The sequence below is a fragment of the Salvelinus alpinus genome, chromosome 8 (assembly GCF_045679555.1).
Source record: "Salvelinus alpinus chromosome 8, SLU_Salpinus.1, whole genome shotgun sequence".
Lineage (NCBI taxonomy): Eukaryota > Metazoa > Chordata > Actinopteri > Salmoniformes > Salmonidae > Salvelinus > Salvelinus alpinus.
This window is the reverse complement of record NC_092093.1, coordinates 16974547-17000176: the sequence shown is the minus strand read 5'-3', so window position 1 is coordinate 17000176 and position 25630 is coordinate 16974547.

The window sequence follows — 25630 nt, the reverse complement described above, 5'->3', positions numbered from 1 at the left end:
GGAGCCTTTGGCAATTTTTCTGGGCAATTCTCAGACACTCCCTGGCATGTACTTCCTGGATGCCTAGGAGCTCACTCCCAGTGATGCGCTGGGCCGTCCGCGTCACCCTCAGTAGGGCCTTCCGGTCAAGTGCGGTGAAGTTGCCATACCAGACGGTGATACAACCAGTCAGTATGCTCTCGATGGAGCAACTGTAAGAGTTCCTAAGGATCTGAGGGGCCATGCCAAATCGTTTTAGCATCCCGAGGGAGAAGAGGCACTGCTGTGCCTTCTTCACGACTGTACTGGTGTGAGAGGACCATGATAAGTCCTCAGTGATGTGGCCACACGGTCATGGGTGAACAGGGAGTACAGGAAGGGGGCTAAGCACACACTACTACAATCAGACCAACTACAGGGAGGATGTGGTTTCAAATACAGGTAGATGTAGGTGGAGGTAAATACAGGCACAACTACAGGTACAGGGAGATGCAGGTGTAGGTATATACAGGTACCGGAAGATATATGTACAGGTAGATACCGGTACAGGAATATAAAGGTAAAGGTAGATGCAGGTACAGGAAGATACATGTAAAGGTAGATACAGGTACAGGAAGAGACATGTACAGGTAGATACAGGTACATGTACAGGAATCTGCAGGTACAGGTAGAACCAGGCACAAGTACAGATACAGGTATATACAGGTACAGGTACAGGTACAGATACAGGTAGATACACATACAGGTAGATGCTAGTACAGGTAATTACAGGTACCAGTACAGGTAGATACAGGTACAGGTACATGCAGGTACAGTTAGATATAGGTAGAGGTAGATGCTAGTACAGGTAATTACAGGTACAGGTCGATACAGGTACAGGTAGATGGTAGTATAGGTAATTACAGGTACAGGTACAGGTAGATACAGGTACAGGTACATGCAGGTACAGTTAGATATAGGTAGAGGTAGATGCTAGTACAGGTAATTACAGGTACAGGTCGATACAGGTACAGGTAGATGGTAGTATAGGTAATTACAGGTACAGGTACAGGTAGATACAGGTACAGGTAGATGCAGGTACAGATAGATATAGGTAGAGGTAGATGCTAGTACAGGTAATTACAGGTACAGGTCGATACAGGTACAGGTAGATGCTAGTATAGGTAATTACAGGTACAGGTACAGGTAGATACAGGTACAGGTAGATGCAGGTACAGTTAGATAGGAATACACCACCTCAGTCATCGGCTTCATCAATAAGTGCATCGATGACGTCGTCCCCACAGTGACTGTACGTACATATCCCAACCAGAAGCCATGGATTACAGGCAACATCCGCATCGAGCTAAAGGCTAGAACTGCCGCTTTCAAGGAGCGGGAGACTAATCCGGACTCTTATAAGAAATCCCGCTATGCCCTCAGATGAATCATTGAACAAGCAAAGCGTCAATACAGGATTAAGATTGAATCCTACTACACCGGCTCGTTGGATGTGGCATGGCTTGGAAACTATTATGGACTACAAAGGGAAACCCAGACGCGAGCTGCCCAGTGACGCGAGCCTACCAGATGAGCTAAATGCCTTTTATGCTCACTTCGAGGCAAGCAACACTGAAGCATGCACGAGAGCACAAGCTGTTCTGGATGACTGTGTGATAAAAATCTCGGTAGCCAATGTGAACAAAACCTTTAAACAGGTCAACATTCACAAAGCTGCTGGGTCAGACGAATTACCAGGACGTGTACTCAAAGCATGCGCGGACCAACTGTCAAGTGTCTTCACTGACATTTTCAACCTCCCTGTATTACCTACATGTTTCAAGCAGACCACCGTAGTCCCTGTGCCCATGGAAGTGAAGGTAACCTGCCTAAATGATAACTGCCCCGTGGCACTCACGTCGGTAGTCATGAAGTGCTTTGAAAGGCTGGTCATGGCTCACATCAACAGCATCCTCCCGGACACTCTAGACCCACTCCAATTCGCATACTGCCCCAACAGATCCACAGATGACGCAATCTCAATCTCAATCGCACTCCACACTGCCCTTTCTCACCTGGACAAAAGGAACACCTATGTGAGAATGCTGTTCAATGACTACAGCTCAGCGTTCAACACCATAGTGCCTACGAAGCTCATCACTAAGCTAAGGACTCTGGGACTAAACACCTCCCTCTGCAACTGGATCCTGTACTTCCTGACGGGCCGCCCCCAGGTGGCAAGAGTAGGCAACAACACGTCTGCAATGCTGATCCTCAACATTTGGGCCCCTCAGGGGTGTGTACTTAGTCCTCTCCTGTATTCCCTGTTCACCCACGTCTGCGTGGCCAAACATGACTCCAACACCATCATTAAGTTTGCCGACAACACAACAGTGGTAGGCCTGATCACAGACAACGATGAGACGGCCTATAGGGAGGAGGTCAGAGAACTGGCAGTGTGGTGCCAGGACAACAACCTCTCCTCAATGTGAGCAAGACAAAGGAGCTGATCGTGGACCACAGGAAAAGGCGGGCAGAACAGGCCCCCGTTAAAATCATTGGGCTGTAGTGGAGCGGGTCGAGAGTTTCAAGTAACTTGGTGTCCACATCACCAACAAACTATCATGGTCCAAACATACCAAGAGAGTTGTGAAGAGGGCACGACAAAACCTTTTCCCCCTCAGGAAACTGAAAAGATTTGGCATGGGTCCCCAGATCCTCTACAGCTGCACCATCGAGAGCATCCTGCCTGGTTTGGCAACTGCTCGGCATCTGACCGTAAGGCGTTACAGAGGGTAGTGCGAACGGCCCAGTATATCACTGGGGCCAAGCCTCCTGCCATCCAGGACCTAGATAATAGGCGGTGTCAGAGGAAAGCCCAGAAAATTGTCAGAGACTCCAGTCACCCAAGTTATAGACTGTTTTCTCTGCTGCTGCACGGCAAGCGGTTCCGGAGCACCAAGTCTAGGACCAAAAGGCTCCTCAACAGCTTCTACCCCCAAGCCATAAGACTGCTGAACAATTCATAAAAATCACCACCGGACAATTTACATTGACCCCCCCTTGTACACTGCTGCCACTCACTGTTTGTTTATTACCTATGCATAGCCACTTCGCCCCCACCTACATGTACAGATTACCTCAACTAGCCGGTACCCCTGCACACTGACTCGGTACCGGTGCCCCCTGTATATAGCCTCGTTATTGTTATTCTTATTGTGTTCCTTTTTATTATTACTTTTTATTTTAGCCTACTTGGTAAATATTTTCTTCTTCTTGAACTGCACTGTTGGTTAAGGGCTTGTTAGTAAGCATTTCACGGTAAAGTCTACACTTCTTGTATTCGGCGCACGTGGCAAATACAGTTTGATTTGATACAGGTACAGGTAGATACAGGTACATGCAGATATAGGTATAGGTAGATACTTTACAGGTACAGGTCGATAAAGGTACAGGCAGATACAGGTACAGGTAGATGCAGGTACAGGTTCAGGTTCAGGAAGAATAAGGTACAATTAGATGCAGGTACAGGAAGATAAAGGTACAGGAAGATAAAGGTACAGGTAGATACAGGTACAGGTAGAGGCAGGTACAGGTTCAGGAAGATAAAGGTACAGGAAGATAAAGGTACAGGTAGATAAAGGTACAGACAGGTACAGGTAGAGGCAGGTACAGGTTCAGGAAGATAAAGGTACAGGAAGATAAAGGTACAGGTAGATAAAGGTACATACAGGTACAGGTAGAGGCAGGTACAGGTTCAGGAAGATAAATGTACAATTAGATGCAGGTACAGATATATGCATGTACAGGAAAATAAAGGTACAGGAAGATAAAGGTACAGGTAGATACAGGTACAGGTATATGCAGGTACAGGTTCCGGTGTAGGTATTAGCTGGAGTGCATTATCTGACCATCATAGAAAGCTATTCAGCACATCCTTTTATTCTCTGTTGTGGTCTAAACGGTCCCTCTCTCTATCTCAATCCCTGGCCAATGCTCACCATCTGTGTGTGTGTGTGAGAGAGGGTGTTTGTGAGGCCTTGCCCTTGTAATGCAGGGGGAACGGACAGACTCCCATCTCGGACTAGCCTATTATATGTACTATAGTACTGCTCCTCGTTTTATCACTGATGCTCCCTGAGACAAACGAGGCTTTATCTATGTACCACCATTTATCATCCTCGGTCCAGCCAGCCAGCCAGCTAGCCGACCACGCAGGCGGAAAGGACCTTGGACGCTGTGCTGCTGTGTACATTTCCCTATCATTTGTTCTGAAAGTCGAGCCAGCAGGTTTAATGTTGCTGTGCTCCACTGTGTTTTCCTTAGGGGGACAACAACATGGGGGATGTGTGTTGTGACAAACAGTGTCAAGGTAAAGCTGCTGATGATGAATGAGAAGAAGTCTGAGAACAGTTGAGGTATACTTTGAGGGGGGACTGTACTTGTCAATATACACTGCCATACAGTGTATAAGGATATATTTTTTATGTCAGACATTATAGTGGATTGAATGGCCTTGGTCTAATCATTACAATATCAACCCATTAATCACCAAAATATTAACCCATTAATCACTACATTATCAACCCATTAATCACCACAATATCAAACCATTAATCACCACAATATCAAACCATTAATCACCACAATATTAACCCATTAATCACCACAATATCAAACCATTAATCACCACAATATCAAACCATTAATCACCACAATATTAAACCATTAATCACCACAATATCAACCCATTAATCACCACAATATCAACCCATTCATCACTACATTATCAACCCATTAATTACCACAATATCAAACCATTAATCACCACAATATTAACCCATTAATCACCACAATATCAAACCATTAATCACCACAATATCAACCCATTAATCACCTCTTAGGTTAATCTCTCCTAACTTTGGTCTACTTTTATCCATGGGGATCACTTCAGACACAGTGGCACACTATTGCACACGACTCCCTACATACTGCACTCCTTCTGACCAGAACCCTATGGGCCCTGGTCAAAAGATCTATTCCCAATCCTAATGTTTCAACTCGGAACACCATTTCAGCCTCATCGTCCTTCCAGAAATGTTTGTTAGGGTTCTTTATTTCCCCTGACTCTAATCTTCTTCCTCTCTTCATCCCGTCCTCCTCTTCATCACGTCCTCCTCTTCATATCTTCATCACGTCCTCCTATTCATCTCTTCATTACGTCCTCCTCTTCATCTCTTCATCCCGTCCTCCACTTCATCTCTTCATCACATCCTCCTCTTCATCTCTTCATCACGTCCTCCTCTTCATCTCTTCATCCCGTCCTCCTCTTCATCTCTTCATCACATCCTCCTCTTCATCTCTTCATCACATCCTCCTCTTCATCTCTTCATCACGTCCTCCTCTTCATCTCTTCATCACATCCTCCTCTTCATCACGTCCTCCTCTTCATCTCTGATAATGAGTCATTATGAAAGTAACAGTAGTAAAGTGGCCGGGATCAAATTAAGGTTGTTGGAATTACTGGGACCAGGACACCTCAAACTGTGTGTGTGTGAGGTGTAGACCTTACAGTGAAATGCTTACATACAAGCCCTTAACCAACAATGCTTTAAGAAGTTAAGATTTTTTTTTAATTAAGTGTTAATTATGGCTGCAATCCCGTTAACGGGATCGATATGACAACAGCCAGTGAAAGTGCAGGGCACCAAATTCAAACAACAGAAATCTCATAATGAAATTCCGCAAACATACAAGTATCTTATACCATTTTAAAGGTAATCTTGTTGTTAATCCCACCACAGTGTCCGATTTCAAAAAGGCTTTACAGCGAAAGCACCACAAACAATTATGTTAGGTCACCGCCAAATCAGAGAAAAACACAGCCATTTTTCCAGCCAAAGACAGGAGTCAAAAAAAGCAGAAATAGATAAAATGAATCACTAACCTTTGATGATCTTCATCAGATGACACTCATAGGAGTGTGTTCATGTTACACAATACATGTATGTTTTGTTTGGTAAAGTTCATATTTATATAAAAAAATCTCAGTATACATTGGCAGTAGTTCCAAATGTGTTCAGTATGTTCAGTAGTTCCAAAAACATCCGGTGATTTTGCAGAGAGCCACATCAATTTCCAGAAATACTCATAATAAACATTGATCAAAGATCAAGTGTTATACATGGAATTTTAGATCCGCTTCTCCTTAATGCAACCGCTGTGTCAGATTTCAAAAAAGCTTTAAGGGAAAAAGCAAACCATGCAATAATCTGAGGTCGGCGCTCAGAGCCCAATGAAGACAAAAATATATCCGCCATATTGTGCAGTCAACAGAAGTCAGAAATAACATTATAAATATTCACTTACCTTTGATGATCTTCATCAGAATGCACTCCCAGGAATCCCAGTTCCACAATAAATGTTTGATTTGTTCGGTAATGTCCATCATTTATGTCCAAATAGCTACTTTTGTTAGCGCGTTTGGTAAACAAATAAACTGAACACTATGAAATACAAAACAATAAATGTGAACATGAACGAAACCGAAACAGTACCGTGTGGCAACAAACACTCACACGGAAACAAACACCCACAACCCCAACAGAAAACAGGCTACCTAAATATGGCTCCCAATCAGAGACAATGACAAACACCTGCCTCTGATTGAGAACCATATCAGGCCAAACGAAAACCCCACATAGAAACAGAAAACATAGAACCCACCCAACTCACGTCCTGACCAACTTCCTGTTTGGATTTCTTCTCAGGTTTTTGCCTGCCATATGAGTTCTGTTATACTCACAGACATCATTCAACCAGTTTTAGAAACTTCAGAGTGTTTTCTATCCAAATATACTAATAATATGCATATCTTAGCTTCTGGAACTGAGTAGCAGGCAGTTTACTCTGGGCACCCCTGGGAACCTTATTCATCCAAGCTACTCAATACTGCCCCGCAGCCATAAGAAGGTTTAAGTAAAAAAATAGAAAATAAAAGTAACAAATAATTAAACAGCAGTAGAAAAATAACAAGCGAGGCTATATACAGGGGGTACCGGTACAGAGTCAATGTGCGAGGGCACCGGTTAGTTGAGGTAATTGAGGTAATATACAGTAGGTAGAGTTAAAGTGGCTTTGCATAGATTATAAACAGAGAGTAGCAGCAGCGTAAAAGAGGGGTCTCAGTAGCCCTTGGATTAGCTGTTGAGGAGTCTTATGGCTTGGGGGTAGAAGCTGTTAAGAAGCCTTTTGGACCTCAACTTGGTGCTCCAGTACCGCTTGCCGTGCGATAGCAGAGAGAACAGTCTATGACTAGGGTGGCTGGAGACTTTGACAATTTTTAGTGCCTTCCTCTGACACCGCCTGATATAGAGGTCCTGGATGGAAGGAAGCTTGGCCCCTGTGATGTACTGGGCCGTACGCACTACCCTCTGTAGTGTCTAGCGGTTGGAGGCCGAGCAGTTGCCATACCAGGCAGTGATGCAACCAGTCAGGATGCTCTCGATGGTGCAGCTGTATAACCTTTTGAGGATCTGAGGACCCATGCCAAATCTTTTGAGTCTCCTGAGGGGGAATAGGTTTTGTCGTGCCCTCTTCACGACTGTATTGGTGTGTTTGGACCATGAACGTTTTTTGTTCATGTGGACACCAAGGAACTTGAAGCACTCAACCTGTTACACTACAGCCCATCGATGAGAATGGGGTTGTGCCTGGCCATGCAGTCATGCGTGAACAGGGAGTACAGGAGGGGACTGAGCAGACGTGTTGTTTGCTACTGTTACCACCTGGGACTGCCCGTCAGGAATTCCAGGATCCAGTTGCAGAGGGAGGTATTTAGTCCCAGGGTCCTTAGCTTAGTGATGAGCTTTGAGGGCACTATGGTGTTGAACGCTGAGCTGTAGTCAATGAATAGCATTCTCACATAGGTGTTCCTTTTGTCCAAGTGGGAAAGGGCAGTGTTGAGTGCAATAGAGATCGCATCATCTGTGGATCTGTTGGGGCGGTATGCAAATTGGAGTGGATCTAGAGTTTCTGGGATAATGGTGTTGATGTGAGCCATGACCAGCCTTTCAAAGCACTTCATGGCTACAGACGTGAGTGCTACTGGTCGGAAGTCATTTAGCCTGGTTACCCTAGTGTTCTTGGACACACGGACTATGGTGGTCTGCGGAAGAAATGGATAGAGGAGAGATGAAGAGCTGAGACAGGCAGACTCAGGGTGATGTGGAGGTTCAGGAAGGAGATTTGGGAGAGGGATAGGGAGGGTTGGAGAGAGATGGAGGAAGGGAAAGGGAGATAGAGGAGATAGAGAGAGAGGTGAGACAGGCAGACTCTACTCAGGGAGATGGAGACATCATGGATGACAGGTCTGGCTGTAGTCCAGTAGGAAAAGTCATTATGGAGATGAACTCAACATCCAAGGGGACTGCCTCAGCTACTGCCTCCCTCCTTCCCTCCTTCCCTGCCTGCCTGCCTGCCTGCCTGCCTGCCTGCCTGCCTCCCTCCTTCCCTGCCTGCCTGCCTGCCTGCCTGCCTGCCTCCCTCCCTCCCTCCCTCCCTGCCTGCCTGCCTGCCTGCCTGCCTGCCTGCCTCCCTCCCTCCCTCCCTCCCTCCCTCCCTCCCTCCCTGCATGTCTGCCTGTCTCACCTCCCTCCCTGCCGGCCTGCCTGCCTGTCTCCCTCCCTCCCTGCCTGCCTGCCTGTCTGCCTCCCTCCCTCCCTCCCTCCCTCCCTCCCTCCCTCCCTCCCTGCCTCCCTCCCTTCCTCCCTCCCTCCCTCCCTTCCTCCCTCCCTCCCTCCCTCCCTCCCTCCCTCCCTCCCTGCCTGCCTGCCTGCCTGCCTCCCTCCCTCCCTCCCTCCCTCCCTCCCTCCCTCCCTCCCTCCCTGCCTGCATGCCTGCCTGGCTCCCTCCCTCCCTCCCTGCCTGCCTGCCTGTCTGCCTCCCTCCCTCTCTCTCTCGCTCCCTCCCTCCCTGGAGGAGTGTTAACAAACTGGGAGCCATAAAAGACTGACTGAATAAATGTCAAGTAATCCACCTGTACTGCTGTTACAGTGACAGATGGAGAGAACTGTATGGAATCCTTAGGTCATAAGTCTTCATGCATCCAAATATGCTTTGATTTTATATCTGTTTTTAAATAATGCCATGAAAGTAGCCTGTCAACAAGGGGACTTTGAATTGCATGACCTTCAACTAATGTAATTAGTTACACTCCTACATGCCCATGTTTACACAATGTTTCATGAATTTATAATCAGTCATGTCCAGCTCGTTATAAGGTGTTGTGGTGAGTTGAGTATAAAATAAACATACCATATGAAAAACCAAAGTCATTCCTTTATAACTGATCTGATAAGGGACAGAGTTTTGCCCTTGGCTATTAATAATCTGGACTGGATTCTGACATCGGCCATTCCAAGTTTGATTCCTTAGAAACATTGGGCTTCATATTCTCTTTGATGATCCCATACACATGTTGTCACAGAATTAGATTAACTTCATCAATATAGAAAATATATGTATACACATATTCTGTTTCCCATATGGAAATCCACTGGCCAGGGTCTCTGTATAAATCTGTTCTATGAATTCTGATGAATGTTATTAAACGTGTGAGCATGAAACACTTGTGACCGCCGCTAAATCTTATTGGCCATTTATTCACTTCAAAGCAATCTTATAACCTAATTCTCCTAACAGTCTCCAGGACCTTCATTTAGTGTATTAGCTAAATGTAGCAGAATTACGCATCTCTCTCTCTCTCTTGCTCTCCATCCTTGAATGAAGAACAAAAAACACATTTTCTCAGGCTGTGAAGTGTATGGAGAGTGTTCTTTGTCATTGAGTATCCTATACCACACTGATTGCGTTCATTGTAGTCAGAACACAGACGTTCCATTTAGTTTATTGGAGATGACAGATTAAATGGAATATCATTTTTGCTGTAAGGGCCTGGTGTTAAGTTACCACGGCGACACACAGCATTCCTCACACTAATCACCACGCCACGAAGCAGCCGATGTTGGCCTTGCTTAGAATCAACCTTGCAGCAGAGTCCTTGTACCAGACAGTGATTGATTGACAGATAGCATCCAGAGGTTCTTATTAGCTTGTTTTTGTTTCCTTGTTGATGTTGTTGTTTATCCCGCAGACCCCCCTTTTGTTTACAGATCAATCCAAGGTTGGATTTGTTTGTGTCTTCTTAAAGGTCCAGTGCAGTTTTTTAAAATCTCAATATCAAATCATTTCTGGGTAACAATTAAGTACCTTACTGTGATTGTTTTCAATTAAAATTATAAAAAAGAAACTGAAATAGCAATTTCCCATGCAATAATTTTGCTAGGACTGCCTGAGAGTTGTCTGAGTGGGGAGGGGAAAACTGAAAACTAGCTGTTATTGGGAAAGAGGTTTGGAACTCTCTGTAACGGTTCTGGTGGGCTGAAGGAAGAGTGGACCAAGGTGCAGCATTTAGTGTTCATGATTTAATTTAAAAAAAACTAACCGAACAAAAACAACAAATAGGAGAATGAAAGCGAAACAGTTCTGTCTGGTGCAGACACAAAACAGAAAACAACTACCCACAAAACACAGGTGGGAAAAGGCTACCTAAGTATGGTTCTCAATCAGAGACAACGATAGACAGCTGCCTCTGATTGAGAACCACACCCGGCCAAACACATAGAAATAGAAAACATAGAACAAAAACATAGAATGCCCACCCCAACTCACGCCTTGACCAACCAAAATAGAGACATAAAAAGGATCTCTAAGGTCAGGGCGTGACACTCTCTTTCTTATTGGTCTGTTAACTAATTTACCTCCTGGTGATTTCACCAGGCAGGCCAAAACTCCATCCTACCAAAACAGGCTGAAATTGGGGCCTCCCGGGTGGCGCAGTGGTCTAGGGCACTGCATCGCAGTGCTAGCTGCGCCACCAGAGTCTCTGGGTTTGCGCCCAGGCTCCGTCGAAGCCGGCCACGACCGGGAGGTCCGTGGGGCGACGCACAATTGGCATAGCGTCGTCCGGGTTAGGGAGGGTTTGGCCGGTAGGGATATCCTTGTCTCATCGCGCTCCAGCGACTCCTGTGGCGGGCCTGGCGCAGTGCGCGCTAACCAAGGGGGCCAGGTACACAGTGTTTCCTCCGACACATTGGTGCGGCTGGCTTCCGGGTTGGAGGCGCGCTGTGTTAAGAAGCAGTGCGGCTTGGTTGAGTTGTGCTTCGGAGGACGCATGGCTTTCGACCTTCGTCTCTCCCGAGCCCGTACAGGAGTTGTAGCGATGAGACAAGATAGTAATTACTAGCGATTGGATACCACGAAAATTGGGGAGAAAATGGGATAAAAAAAAAAAAAAAAAAAAGAAATTATAAAAATGGCTGAAATTTCAGGCTGTCTTTTCAAACATCTCTTACACTAAAAGGGCATTATCATAATTTTCACAATTTCACAGTACTATTCCACCTCATAATGTGGAAATATATATAAAACACATGAAAATCTAAGTTATGACTGCACTGGGCCTTTAATGTGTTTGTTGCGCAAGGATGTTGAGGCAAATATCGATTTGTGATGTCCACTCCAATCTGTGTGATCGCTCTCCTGTAACAGTGGAGTTTAAGAGGCAATCTACGGTGAGACATCCCCACTTCCCTTGTGGCTTAAAAATGCAAGTATACTGAGTGTACAAAACATTAGGTGCTCTTAGGTGTTAGGTGTTCATCAGGTGATCCTAATGTTTTGTACACTCAGTGTATATCTCACAGAACTTTAAAGGGCTCTCATACGTTACAGGGATGAGTTGAATACATTTTTTTCTAAGAGTGTATGATGATGTGGATGATGTGACATCCCTCTGTCGCTTCCCTCCCTCTGCACATCTCACCACATCCTTATGAATTGTTCATCTTGTTAGGCTCCAGAGCGCAGTCTTAGAAGTGTCAAACATTAATATCAGGAAGTAGCATATCCCTTTAAGAAGTTGGATTTACAGCAGTGTCATGAAGCTCTACAGAAACAGGATTTGAAGGTTAAACCATGTGAGAGAGCACATTCAATGGTTAAAATAAATTGAACACTCTCAGCAGGTCTCTGGTAGAATCATTGGTATCCTCTCTGGTTCTCCATACATTGGGATTATACATAGAACAGGTGTGAAGGTGTGCCTGCCAAATGACACCCTTTTCCCTATAAAGTGCACTACTTTTGACCAGGGCTCTGATAAAAAGTAGTGCACAATATAAGGACAAGTGTGCCAATTTGGGATGTACCCAAGATGTCGTGGAAAGTTAATATGATGATCTGTCACTGTAGTAACTGCTGTAACATATATGAACTCAGCAAATAAAGAAACGTGCCTTTTCAAGACCCTGTCTTAAGTCGTAAAAATCAAAATCACTTACATCCGAACATCACACCTGCGGGACAGGTACAGGATGGCAACAACAACTTCCCGAGGTACACCAGGAACGCACAATCCCTCCATCAGTGCTCAGACTGTCTGCAATAGGCTGAGAGAGGCTGGACAGAGGGCTTGTAGGACTGTTGTAAGGCAGGTCCTCACCAGACATCACCGGCAGCAACGTCGCCTATAGGCACAAACCCATTGTCGCTGGACCAGACAGGACTGGCAAAAAAGTGCTCTTCACTGACGAGTCACGGTTTTGTCTCACCAGGGGTGATGGTCGGATTTGCGTTAATCGTCGAAGGAATGAGCGTTACACCGAGGCATGTACTCTGGAGCGGGATCGATTTGGAGGTGGAGGGTCCGTCATGGTCTGGGGCGGTGTGTCACAGCATCATCGGACTGAGCTTGTTGTCAGCAGGCAATCTCAACGCTGTGTGTTACAGGGAAGACATCCTCCTCCCTCATGTGGTACCCTTCCTGCAGGCTGATCCTGACATGATCCTCCAGCATGACAATGCAACCAGCCACACTGCTCGTTCTGTGCATGATTTCCTGCAAGATAGGAATGTCAGTGTTCTTCCATGGCTAGCGAAGAGCCCGGATCTCAATCCCATTGAGCACGTCTGGGACCTGTTGAAGGGTGAGGGCTAGGGCCATTCCCCCCAGAAATGTCTGGGAACTTGCAGGTGGAAGAGTGGGGTAACATCTCACAGCAAGAACTGGCAAATCTGGGGCAGTCCATGAGGAGGAGATGCACTGCAGTACTTAAAGCGGCTGGTGGCCACACCAGATACTGACTATTACTTTTGATCCCCCCCCCTTTATTCAGGGACACATTATTCAATTTCTGTTAGTCAGATGTCTGTGGAACTTGTTCAGTTTATGTCTCAGTTATTGAATCTTATGTTCATACAAATATTTACACATGTTAAGTTTTCTGAAAATAAACGCAGTTGACAGTGAGAGGACGTTTCTTTTTTTGCTGAGTTTAGCATATGGGAGAAGAGGGATATAGTATGACATTAGTATCATAAAGATAGCAGCTGTCACATGTTCTAGTGAGCTCTTCTTTTCTAACAGGGCCTCCTGTTGCGATTATACCCTCAAATAGTAATCAACAAGATGGACACATTTACAAAGCCTGTAATTCAGATAACAGGCTTTGGTTCCCAGATTGTTTATAGAGTAGGTTTGTTATCTCAGGAATAACAGAAACTATTCTGCTATTCAATTATAATGATGGAATAAAGTGTGTTTGAATAGGGAATTCCAGAGGTGTAACCTTCTTCTAACCCCTTAACTACCTCCGCAGACATCTGCCACAAAGAAAACGACAGTACCAAATGCTAACATCACAGAAACTTGCACCACACGTGCCTCGTAAATTGCTTTGGATAGCGGATATTGAAAATAATAAAATTACTAGTTTCACAGTCAATAGCAATGAACAACAATATAACAGAATTGGACACCAACAAATGCAGCAACACGATGGTTGATGATGTTGAATAGCGATTCATCAAGACATTTAGCTAGTCCCAGTCTGCGAGATGCATTCCCCCTAAAAGCATGGAGAAAACATCTAAAATGACATCCAATTAATGTCTACAATAGGCAGACAATTGCGGCCAAAATTGTATTCTTTAATACACGATTGGATTGTTGTTTTGTAATCTCTGATTGACAGGGGGTAGGCTACTTCCTGGAGTTAAAAGGTGGACCAGTTGTATCTGTCCTGGTTCTGTCAGGCCAACAAGTTGTAAGAAGTCATTACACCACTCACACATTTCCCCACATGACAATTTTGTGTAAGGTGACTGCGTTTATAGAATAAAAAGATGCATGCAATTATTAAAATGAGGTGTTAGAACAAGAATCCCGTAATTTAAATATCATTCCCATGTTTATGAGAGATTGTCTCATAAAGTGATAATGCAAACACATACACTCTTAGAAAAAAAAATGGTATCTAGAACCTAAAATGGTTCTTCAACTGTCCCCAAAGGAAAACCCTTTAAAGAACCCTTTTTGGTTCCAGGTAGAAACATTTAGCTTCCAGGTAGAACCCTTTTGGTTTCAATGAAGAACCTTTTCACAGAGGGTTCTACATGGAACAGAACATGGTTCTACCTGGAACCAAAAAGGGTTCTATCTGGACCCAAAAAGGGTTCTCCTATGGTGACAATTAAATAACCCTTCTGGAACCCTTTTTTCTAAAATCGTAAGGTCTTGGTATTAATCTTATAAAGTGATAACATGGTTTGGTATTACTGGCTTAGTCATCCTTCTTGTTTACACTATGTCATTACTCATAAACACATTTTCAGGGACAGTGATTACACACGCTCTCAGATAGATAATATGTTGCTCATCATATGTATCAGCCAGTTAGGTTTAGTGAATCACTCGCCACCTGTCTGCCTCAGATCCTCTACATGATGTCTCTAATATGACATCTTGAGAAGATCTTTAAATGAAATACCAATAATTTGTCCATTGTTTAGAATAGAAAACTAAATCAAATAAAAATAAATGTTATGTGTCACATGACCCGAAAGCAACGGGTGTAGACCTTACTGTGAAAAACTTGCTTACGAGCCCTTCCCAACAATGAAGAGTTAAAACAATTAAACAGGGAGTACCAGTACCAGATCAATGTGCAGGGTTAATAACTATATACAGGGAGTACCAGTACCAGATCAATGTGCAGGCTTAATAACTATATACAGGGAGTACCAGTACCAGATTAATGTGCAGGGTTAATAACTAAATACAGGGAGTACCAGTACCAGATCAATGTGCAGGGTTAATAACTATATACAGGGAGTACCAGTACCAGATTAATGTGCAGGGTTAATAACTAAATACAGGGAGTACCAGTACCAGATCAATGTGCAGGGTTAATAACTAAATACAGGGAGTACCAGTACCAGATCAATGTGCAGGCTTAATAACTATATACAGGGAGTACCAGTACCAGATCAACGTGCAGGGTTAATAACTATATACAGGGAGTACCAGTACCAGATTAATGTGCAGGGTTAATAACTAAATACAGGGAGTACCAGTACCAGATCAATGTGCAGGGTTAATAACTAAATACAGGGAGTACCAGTACCAGATCAATGTGCAGGGTTAATAACTATATACAGGGAGTACCAGTACCAGATGAATGTGCATGGTTAATAACTATATACAGGGAGTACCAGTACCAGATTAATGTGCAGGGTTAATAACTATATACAGGGAGTACCAGTACCAGATCAATGTGCAGGGTTAATAACTATATACAGGGAGTACCAGTACCAGATCAATGTGCAGGGTTAATAACTATATACAGGGAGTACCAGTACCAGATCAATGTGCAGGGGTTATAGTTATATACAGGGAGTACCAGATTACTGTGCAGGGGTAATAGCTATTTACAGGAAGTACCAGATCATTGTGCAGGGGTTATAGCTATATACAGGGAGTACCAGATCACTGTGTAGGGGTAATAGTTATATACAGAGAGTACCAGTACCAGATCACTGTGCAGGGGTAATAGCTATTTACAGGAAGTACCTGATCATTGTGCAGGGGTAATAGTTATATACAGGGAGTACCAGATCACTGCGCAGGGGTAATAGTTATATACAGGGAGTACCAGATTACTGTGCAGGGGTAATAGCTATTTACAGGAAGTACCAGATCATTGTGCAGGGGTTATAGCTATATACAGGGAGTACCAGATCACTGTGTAGGGGTAATAGTTATATACAGAGAGTACCAGTACCAGATCACTGTGCAGGGGTAATAGCTATATACAGGATGTACCAGATCAATGTGCAGGGGTAATAGTTATATACAGAGAGTACCAGTACCAGACCACTATGCAGGGGTTATAGCTATATACAGTGCATTCTGAAAGTATTCAGACACCTTGACCTTTTCCAAATTTTGTTAAGTTACAGCCTTATTCTAAATGGATTAAATTACATTTTTTCCTTATCAATTTACACACAATACCCTATAATGACAAAGCGAAAACAGGTTTTTAGACAATTTTGCAGGACAGATGATAAAAGAGTACAATAAGGACCAGAGATGCAGCATATTTGTAAAAGTGTGTGTGTGTGTGTGTGTGTTTATGTGCGTTTGTATTTATGTTATGTCAGTATGCGTGTGTGTTGTGTGTGCGTATGTAGTGTTTGCGAATGTGTGTGGGTTTTGTGTGAGAGTGTCAGTGTCAGTGTAGTGTGTGTGAATGTGTGTGGGTTTTGTGTGACAGTGTCAGTATAGTGTGTGTGAATGTGTGTGGGTTTTGTGTGACAGTGTCAGTATAGTGTGTGTGAATGAGTGTGTATATAGAGTATATAGTGCCTTTTAGAAAGTATTCAGACCCCTTGACTTTTTTCACATTTTGTTACGTTACAGCCTTATTCTAAAATGTATTAAGTAAATTACACTTCTCAGCAATCTACAAACAATACCCCATAACAACAAAGCGAATACAGATTTGTTGAATATTTTGCATGTTTGTTTAACATAAACAACATAAATATTCAGATTTCTTTTGTTATGAGACTCGAAATTGAGCTCAGGTGCATCCTGTTTCCATTCATCATCGTTGAGATGTTTCCACACCTTGATTAGAGTCCACCTGTGGTAAATTAAATTGATTGGACATGATTTGGAAAGGCACACACCTGTCTATATATGGTCCCACAGTTGACAGTGCATGTCAGAGCAAAAACCAAGCCATGCGGTCGAAGGAATTTTTCGTAGAGCTCAGAGACAGGATTGTGTCGAGCCAAAGATCTGAGGAAGGATACCATAAAACATTCTGCAGCATTGAAGGTCCCCGAGAACAAGTTTGGAAAGTTTGGTCCCCGAGAACAAGTTTGGAATGACCAAGACTCTTCCTAGAGCTGGCTGCCCGGCCAAACTGAACATTTGGGGGAGAAGGGCCTTGGTCAGGGAATTGACCAAGAACTGATGGTCACTCTGACAGAGCTCTAGAGTTTCTCTGTAGAGATGGGAGAACCTTCCAGAAGGACAACCATCTCTGCAGCACTCCACCAATCAGGCCTTCATGGTAGAGCGACCAGACGGAAGCCACTCCTTAGTAAAAGGCACATGACAGCCCACTTGGAGTTTGCCAAAAAGGCACCTAAAGACTCTAAGACCATGAGAAACAAGATTCTCTGATCTGATGAAACTCTTTGGACTCTTTGGCCTGAATGCCAAGCGTAACGTCTGGAGGAAACCTGGCACCATCCCTACGGTGAAGCATTGTGGTGGCAGCTTCATGATGTGGGGATGTTTTTCAGCAGTAGGGACTGGGAGACTAGTCAGGATCAAGGCAAAAATGTACGGAGCAAAGTACAGAGAGATCCTTGATGAGAACCTGCTCCAGAGCGTTCAGGACTTTAGACTGGGGCGAAGGTAAAACATTTTTTTTTTAATAAGGCTTTAATAATTTTTGTTGTTGTTGAGAAAGTCAAGGTGTCTGAATACTTTCCGAAATCACTGTATGTAGTCTTGTGAGTGTTTATAGAGTCAGTGCAGATAGTCCGGGTAAGCATTTCATTAACTATTTAGTAGTCGTATAGCTATTTAATAACCTGCAAACATAACCTACAAATAGTTTAGAATACATTTGTTACCTTGACATTGTTAATCATAAACACATGAAGGGGAGCCCAATAAATGTTACTTAGTTTTGTGATTCCGTTATGTGTGTGTGTTGTGGTAACCTGGGGGGCAGCAGGGAGCTACGAAGGAACAGGACCTTGGTCAGCTCCAGAGGGCTAGAGAGGCCAAGGTGAGTCAGCACCACGGACAGCTCTACAGGCACCAACTGGGGCTGGTGATTCAACACTAATACTACCCAGTCCAGGTGCTGCAACCAATTGGCACCTGGAATTGGTCCAACCTGTGCCTCGTAGAGGCGCAGTCACTCGGGCAGACAGGCAGAGGGTACGCCTAGAACCGGAAAAGAGGACCCATTCCCGGGCAGCACGCCACCCGGCACAAGTTGGGAGCAGGTATTAAAACCCCAGACTCATCTCTTTCTCTTTTTTTGTTCATTAACACAGGCGGTCCGAGGAGCCGCCACGCCAGACAGCGTGACCCACCCGTTACTTGAGAGGCCTTTCAGTTGTATTTCTCCCCTCCCCGTTCCCCCCAACCTTTATTAAAGAACAACTTTTATTTGAGCACTGCAAAACGGTCTAGCGCCGTCTTGTTTTATTGAGTTCCACCTCTGACTCCCCTGAGCTTCCACACCGTGTGTGTGCGTGTTGACCGTAGTTACTCTCTGTGTTCTAAAGGCTGTATTTTGTCTGAGTCAGCTTTTTATTGCATCCTTTTAGCTTAGATTTTTTTTTTTACTGTTGATCGGACGATAGCTGGCACCTTGTGCTTCATCCCTTTATTGCTGTCACATCTCTAATTCTGACAATCTACACTCTGGTCAACATGGCAAACAACCTCCAACCTCCTTACTTTACTGGCCTTGAGTTGTTCCTCACTTTGTCTTCCAATGATGCCTTGCATCATGGGTTCCTCCTGAGCAAGTATAATAATTAAACAACCATGACTGTAGGTTTAATCTAGGTATGTCTTTCATAAAACGGGGCATCTTTTCATTGCAGTAAATACATTTAATTTTTTTTATTTAAGCTTTATTTAACTAGGCAAGTCAGTTAAGAACAAATTCTTATTTAGAATGACGGCCTACACTATAAAGGCCACGCAGCAATACTTTAAACTTTTCATTTGATTACTGTGGTATTTCTCTGAATTTAATGTGAGGATACTATTTTAAGTCGCGTTTGATACCAGCGATCAAAGCCACTATCAAAGCAGTCCAGTACCAGACTGAAAACTCATGTAGAATGTAATTGCTCAAGTTACAGCATGGTCCCTATCATGCTACTTTCATGTTCATGGCTAATGTCCCTGCCTCACAGAACACATCAATGTATTTATATGCATGGCTGGGTTCAGAATGGGCTGTGTGAAGGTTGTTGCTAGTGATGGTATGGTCTATCATTGTTGTGATATCACTGGTAATCTTATGACTTATGCTTCAGAAAAGCAACATTACCACCCTATTTACAAAATGCAGAGTGTATAGAGCCTACAAATGTGCTTGAATACTTAGAGTATGTACCTACCAGTATTGTGAGTGGAATAAGGGGGCTTCCAGTCCAAGGTTACATTAAAGGAAAATTCCACCCAAAAACTATCTTTTGGCATTTGTTTCATTAGTCCATTGTTGACATAGTCCCAAAATGTTTTGCTTGTCAGCAATCAAGTTTTTAAAATATGTAACTTTAATAAAACACAATCCTACCCATATGATGAAAATGTAACAGGTCCCGGCTCAGGAACACGATAACAGATAATAGCATCCTGTAAAACAGGAGACATGATGAGACTGGAAATGAGATGTCTGGTTCGTGGACAGCTTCGCTCAGAATTTATTGAACATCTTCTCAAAATATCTCTTTTGTATTTTCTTTTGGTATCAAAAATAATAATTTCATACAAAACCAAATCAGTCACATATACATAGTCCATCACAAACAGATGTGGAAATACATTTGGACCTAAATCCTATCTAACACATTCAGAATCACTCATTCATTACCCAGTGCAAGACCATTCACACACACACACACAGCTTAAAACCACTCCTTTAAGTCGTATACATAGCTAGAAATGCAGTGCAATGCATTCACTAAACCTCCCTGAGTAATAATGAGCAGCCATCTTCCGCCCACAGCGCCACAAGGCTACTGACCTTACAGCAACAAACGCTAGAAAATAAAACGTTTCTAACATCCAAGCAATACCAAAAAAATGATGACATGCAGTATATACAGTGGGGAGAACAAGTATTTGAGACACTGCCGATTTTGCAGGTTTTCCTACTTACAAAGCATGTAGAGGCCTGTCATTTTTATCATAGGTACACTTCAACTGTGAGAGACGGAATCTAAAACAAAAATGCAGAAAATCACATTGTATGATTTTTAAGTAATTAGTTAGCATTTTATTGCATGACATAAGTATTTGATACATCAGAAAAGCAGAACTTAATATTTGGTACAGAAACCTTTGTTTGCAATTACAGAGATCATACGTTTCCTGTAGTTCTTGACCAGGTTTGCACACACTGCAACAGGGATTTTGGCCCACTCCTCCATACAGACCTTCTCCAGATCCTTCAGGTTTTGGGGCTGTCGCTGGGCAATACGGACTTTCAGCTCCCTCCAAAGATTTTCTATTGGGTTCAGGTCTGGAGACTGGCTAGGCCACTCCAGGACCTTGAGATGCTTCTTACGGAGCCACTCCTTAGTTGCCCTGGCTGTGTGTTTCGGGTCGTTGTCATGCTGGAAGACCCAGCCACGACCCATCTTCAATGCTCTTACTGAGGGAAGGAGGTTGTTGGCCAAGATCTCGCGATACATGGCCCCATCTATCCTCCCCACAATACGGTGCAGTCGTCCTGTCCCCTTTGCAGAAAAGCATCCCCAAAGAATGATGTTTCCACCTCCATGCTTCACGGTTGGGATGGTGTTCTTGGGGTTGTACTCATCCTTCTTCTTCCTCCAAACACGGCGAGTGGAGTTTAGACCAAAAAGCTCTATTTTTGTCTCATTAGACCACATGACCTTCTCCCATTCCTCCCCTGGATCCTCTGGATCATCCAGATGGTCATTGGCAAACTTCAGACGGGCCTGGACATGCGCTGGCTTGAGCAGGGGGACCTTGCATGCGCTGCAGGATTTTAATCCATGACGGCGTAGTGTGTTACTAATGGTTTTCTTTGAGACTGTGGTCCCAGCTCTCTTCAGGTCATGCTGTGTAGTTCTGGGCTGATCCCTCACCTTCCTCATGATCATTGATGCCCCACGAGGTGAGATCTTGCATGGAGGCCCAGACCGAGGGTGATTGACCGTCATCTTGAACTTCTTCCATTTTCTAATAATTGTGCCAACAGTTGTTGCCTTCTCACCAAGCTGCTTGCCTATTGTCCTGTAGCCCATCCCAGCCTTGTGCAGGTTTACAATTTTAGCCCTGATGTCCTTACACAGCTCTCTGGTCTTGGCCATTGTGGAGAGGTTGGAGTCTGTTTGATTGAGTGTGTGGACAGGTGTCTTTTATACAGGTAACGAGTTCAAACAGGTGCAGTTAATACAGGTAAGGAGTGGAGAACAGGAGGACTTCTTAAAGATAAACTAACAGGTCTGTGAGAGACGGAATTCTTATTGGTTAGTAGGTGATCAAATACTTATGTCATGCAATAAAATACAAATGAATTACTTAAAAATCATACAATGTGATTTTCTGGATTTTTGTTTTAGATTCCGTCTCTCACAGTTGAAGTGTACCTATGATAAAAATGACAGACCTCTACATGCTTTGTAAGTAGGAAAACCTGCAAAATTGGCAGTGTATCAAATACTTGTTCTCCCCACTGTACATGATGAAATTGAGCCATAGAGATATTAAATAAAAGTGACAAGCGCTACAAAATACATAAAAAATGGCAACCAAAAAGTTAGGGAATTTCTCCCTTTTTTTTTTCTAGCTAAGCAGCGTGGCTTGTCGTATAGCATAAAACTCCTACAGCTTAACAAAACCATCAAATAGTAAAACCACTAACTGACCGTTAGTAGTATATTATACTTACAAGTAACTATAAAGTGCATACATTTATACATAATACCACCCTGTAAAACAGGAGAAATGATGAGAGTTGAAATAAGGTGTCTGGTTTACATTTACATTTACATTTAAGTCATTTAGCAGATGCTCTTATCCAGAGCGACTTACAGTTGGTTCATGGACAGCTTCGCTCAGAATGAGGAAGTAGCGCCAAGATCAAAGTACATCACCAACCAGAGCTCCCAAAATATAGCAGTCTCCTCCTTGTGGTGACACTAGGTATCAAATCAAATCTAATCAAATTTTATTTGTCACATACACATGGTTAGCAGATGTTAATGCGAGTGTAGCGAAATGCTTGTGCTTCTAGTTCCCGACAATGCAGTAATAACCAACGAGTAATCTAACCTAACAATTCCACAACTACTACCTTATACACACAAGTGTAAAGGGATAAAGAATATGTACATAAAGATATATGAATGAGTGATGGTACAGAACGGCATAGGCAAGATGCAGTAGATTGTATAGAGTACAGTATATACATATGAGATGAGTAATGTAGGGTATATAAACATAAAGTGGCATAGTTTAAAGTGGCTAGTGATACATGTATTACATAAAGATGGCAAGATGCAGTAGATGATATAAAGTACAGTATATATATATACATATGAGATGAGTAATGTAGGGTATGTAAACATTATATTAAGTGGCATTGTTTAAAGTGGCTAGTGATACATTTTTACATAAATTTCCATCAATTCCCATTATTAAAGTGGCTGGAGTTGAGTCAGTATGTTGGCAGCGGCCACTAAATGATAGTGGTGGCTGTTTAACAGTCTGATGGCCTCGAGATAGAAGCTGTTTTTCAGTCTCTCGGTCCCTGCTTTGATGCACCTGTACTGACCTCGCCTTCTGGATGATAGCGGGGTGAACAGGCAGTGGCTTGGGTGGTTGTTGTCCTTGATGATCTTTATGGCCTTCCTGTGACATCGGGTGGTGTAGGTGTCCTGGAGGGCAGGTAGTTTGCCCCCGGTGATGCGTTGTGCAGACCTCACTACCCTCTGGAGAGCCTTACGGTTGTGGGCGGAGCAGTTGCTGTACCAGGCGGTGATACAGCCTGACAGGATGCTCTCGATTGTGCATCTGTAGAAGTTTGTGAGTGCTTTTGATGACAAGCCAAATTTCTTCAGCCTCCTGAGGTTGAAGAGGCGCGGCTACACCTTCTTCACAACGCTGTCTGTGTGGGTGGACCAATTCAGTTTGTCCGTGATGTGTACGCCGAGGAACCTATTCTCAATAGGGGGGCGCCATTTCGACTTTGTAAAAGTTCGTTCCCAAATTAAACTGCCTCGTACTCAATTCTTGCTCGTACAATATGCATATTATTATTACTATTGGATAGAAAACACTCTCTAGTTTCTAAAACCGTTTGAATTATATCCGTGAGTAAAACAGAACTCATTTTGCAGCAAACTTCCTGACAGGAACTGAAAAATCTGAAATCGGGGGCTCTGTTCCAGGGTCAGTTTATAAATTTGCATGTAATCTATGGGTCTACATGCACTGCATACGTCTTCCCCTAGATGTCAGTAAGCAGTGAGAATTGGAATGGGGTGTCTGGGTAGTTCTGAGGCCGTATAAAAGCTCTTGGAACCGGGTGTGCAGTCTTTTCAACGTTCGTCATGACGCAAGACAGACCTCAGGATTGCATTCTGAAAAGCTCTCGTTATAGGCTTTAGATATATCCGGCTCTGATTTTATTCGATATATGTGTTAAAAACATCATAATGTAGTTATTTTAAACCGAGTTATATCAGTTTATATCAGTATATTGCGATTTTCGGTATTTCATTTGTTGGACACGTCTTCGCCACATGGCTAATGTTTGCTGCTAATTCCAAAGTTGTAGACGACAATCTACAACCGAGCAACGATTCTTCTGGACAATGGACAACTTGCACAAGATTCTGATGGAAGCTCATCAAATAGTAAGAACTATTTATGATGTTAATTCGTTGTTCTGTTGAAAAATGTTAAACTATTATTCCGCCATTAATTTCGGTGCGGTCTCGCTTTAACGCACGCTGTATGTCGTAGTAACGTTAATTTTAAAAATCTAACACAGCGGTTGCATTAAGAACTAATGTATCTTTCATTTGCTGTCCAACCTGTATTTTTTTGTCAAGTTTATGATTAGTTATTGATTAGATTAGGTGCCTCTCCCAAGATTTCTCCCGACATTTTGTTTGCAGCTTGGCTACTATTCTCATTGTATAACCACGATTTGTGCCGCTAAATATTGCACATTTTCGAACAAACAATATATGTATTGTGTAATATGATGTTAAAGGACTGTCATCTGATGAAGTTTTGAGAAGGTTAGTGAAAAATGTAATATATTTTGCTGGTTTATTCGCTATCGCTAACGTGCATGAATCAATGCTGCTGTGTGGTTGGCTATTGTAGTAAGCTAATATAATGCTAAATTGTGTTTTCGCTGTAAAACACTTAAAAAATCTGAAATATTGGCTGGATTCACAAGATCTTTGTCTTTCATTTGCTGTACACTGTGTATTTTTCAGAAATGTTTTATGATGAGTATTTAGGTAATTCACGTTGCTCTCTGTAGTTATTCTAGTTGCTTTGGTGAGAGTTGTGATGGTGGCTGCAATGTAAAACTATGATTTATACCTGAAATATGCACATTTTTCGAACAAAACATATGCTATACAATAAATATGTTATCAGACTGTCATCTGATGAAGTTGTTTCTTGGTTAGTGACTATTTATATCTTTATTTGGTCGAATTTGTGATAACTACCTATGCAGTAAAAAAATGGTGGAAAAAATAAGTTGTGTCTTTTGCTATCGTGGTTAGCTAATAGAAATACATATTGTGTCTTCCCTGTAAAACATTTTAAAAATCAGAAATGATGGCTGGATTCACAAGATGTGTATCTTTCATCTGGTGTCTTGGACTTGTGATTTCATGATATTTAGATGCTAGTATTTACTTGTGGCGCTATGTTAGGCTATGCTAGTCAGCTTTTTTACTGATGAGGGTGCTCCCGGATCCGGGATTGTGACCAAGTAAAAGTTAAAACGTACTATCCTCTCCACTACTGTCCCGTCGATGTGGATAGGGGGCTGCTCCCTCTGCTGTTTCCTGAAGTCCACAATCATCTCCTTTGTTTTGTTGACGTTGAGTGTGAGGTTATTTTCCTGACACCACACTCCGAGGGCCCTCACCTCCTCCCTGTAGGCCATCTCGTCGTTGTTGGTAATCAAGCCTACCACTGTAGTGTCGTCCGCAAACTTGATGATTGAGTTGGAGGCATGCATGGCCACGCAGTCGTGGGTGAACAGGGAGTACAGGAGAGGGCTCAGAACGCACCCTTGTGAGGCCCCAGTGTTGAGGATCAGTGGGATGGAGATGTTGTTACCTACCCTCACCACCTGGGGGCGGCCCGTCAGGAAGTCCAGTACCCAGTTGCACAGGGCGGGGTCGAGACCCAGGGTCTCGAGCTTGATGACGAGTTTGGATGGTACTATGGTGTTAAATGCTGAGCTGTAGTCGATGAACAGCATTCTCACAT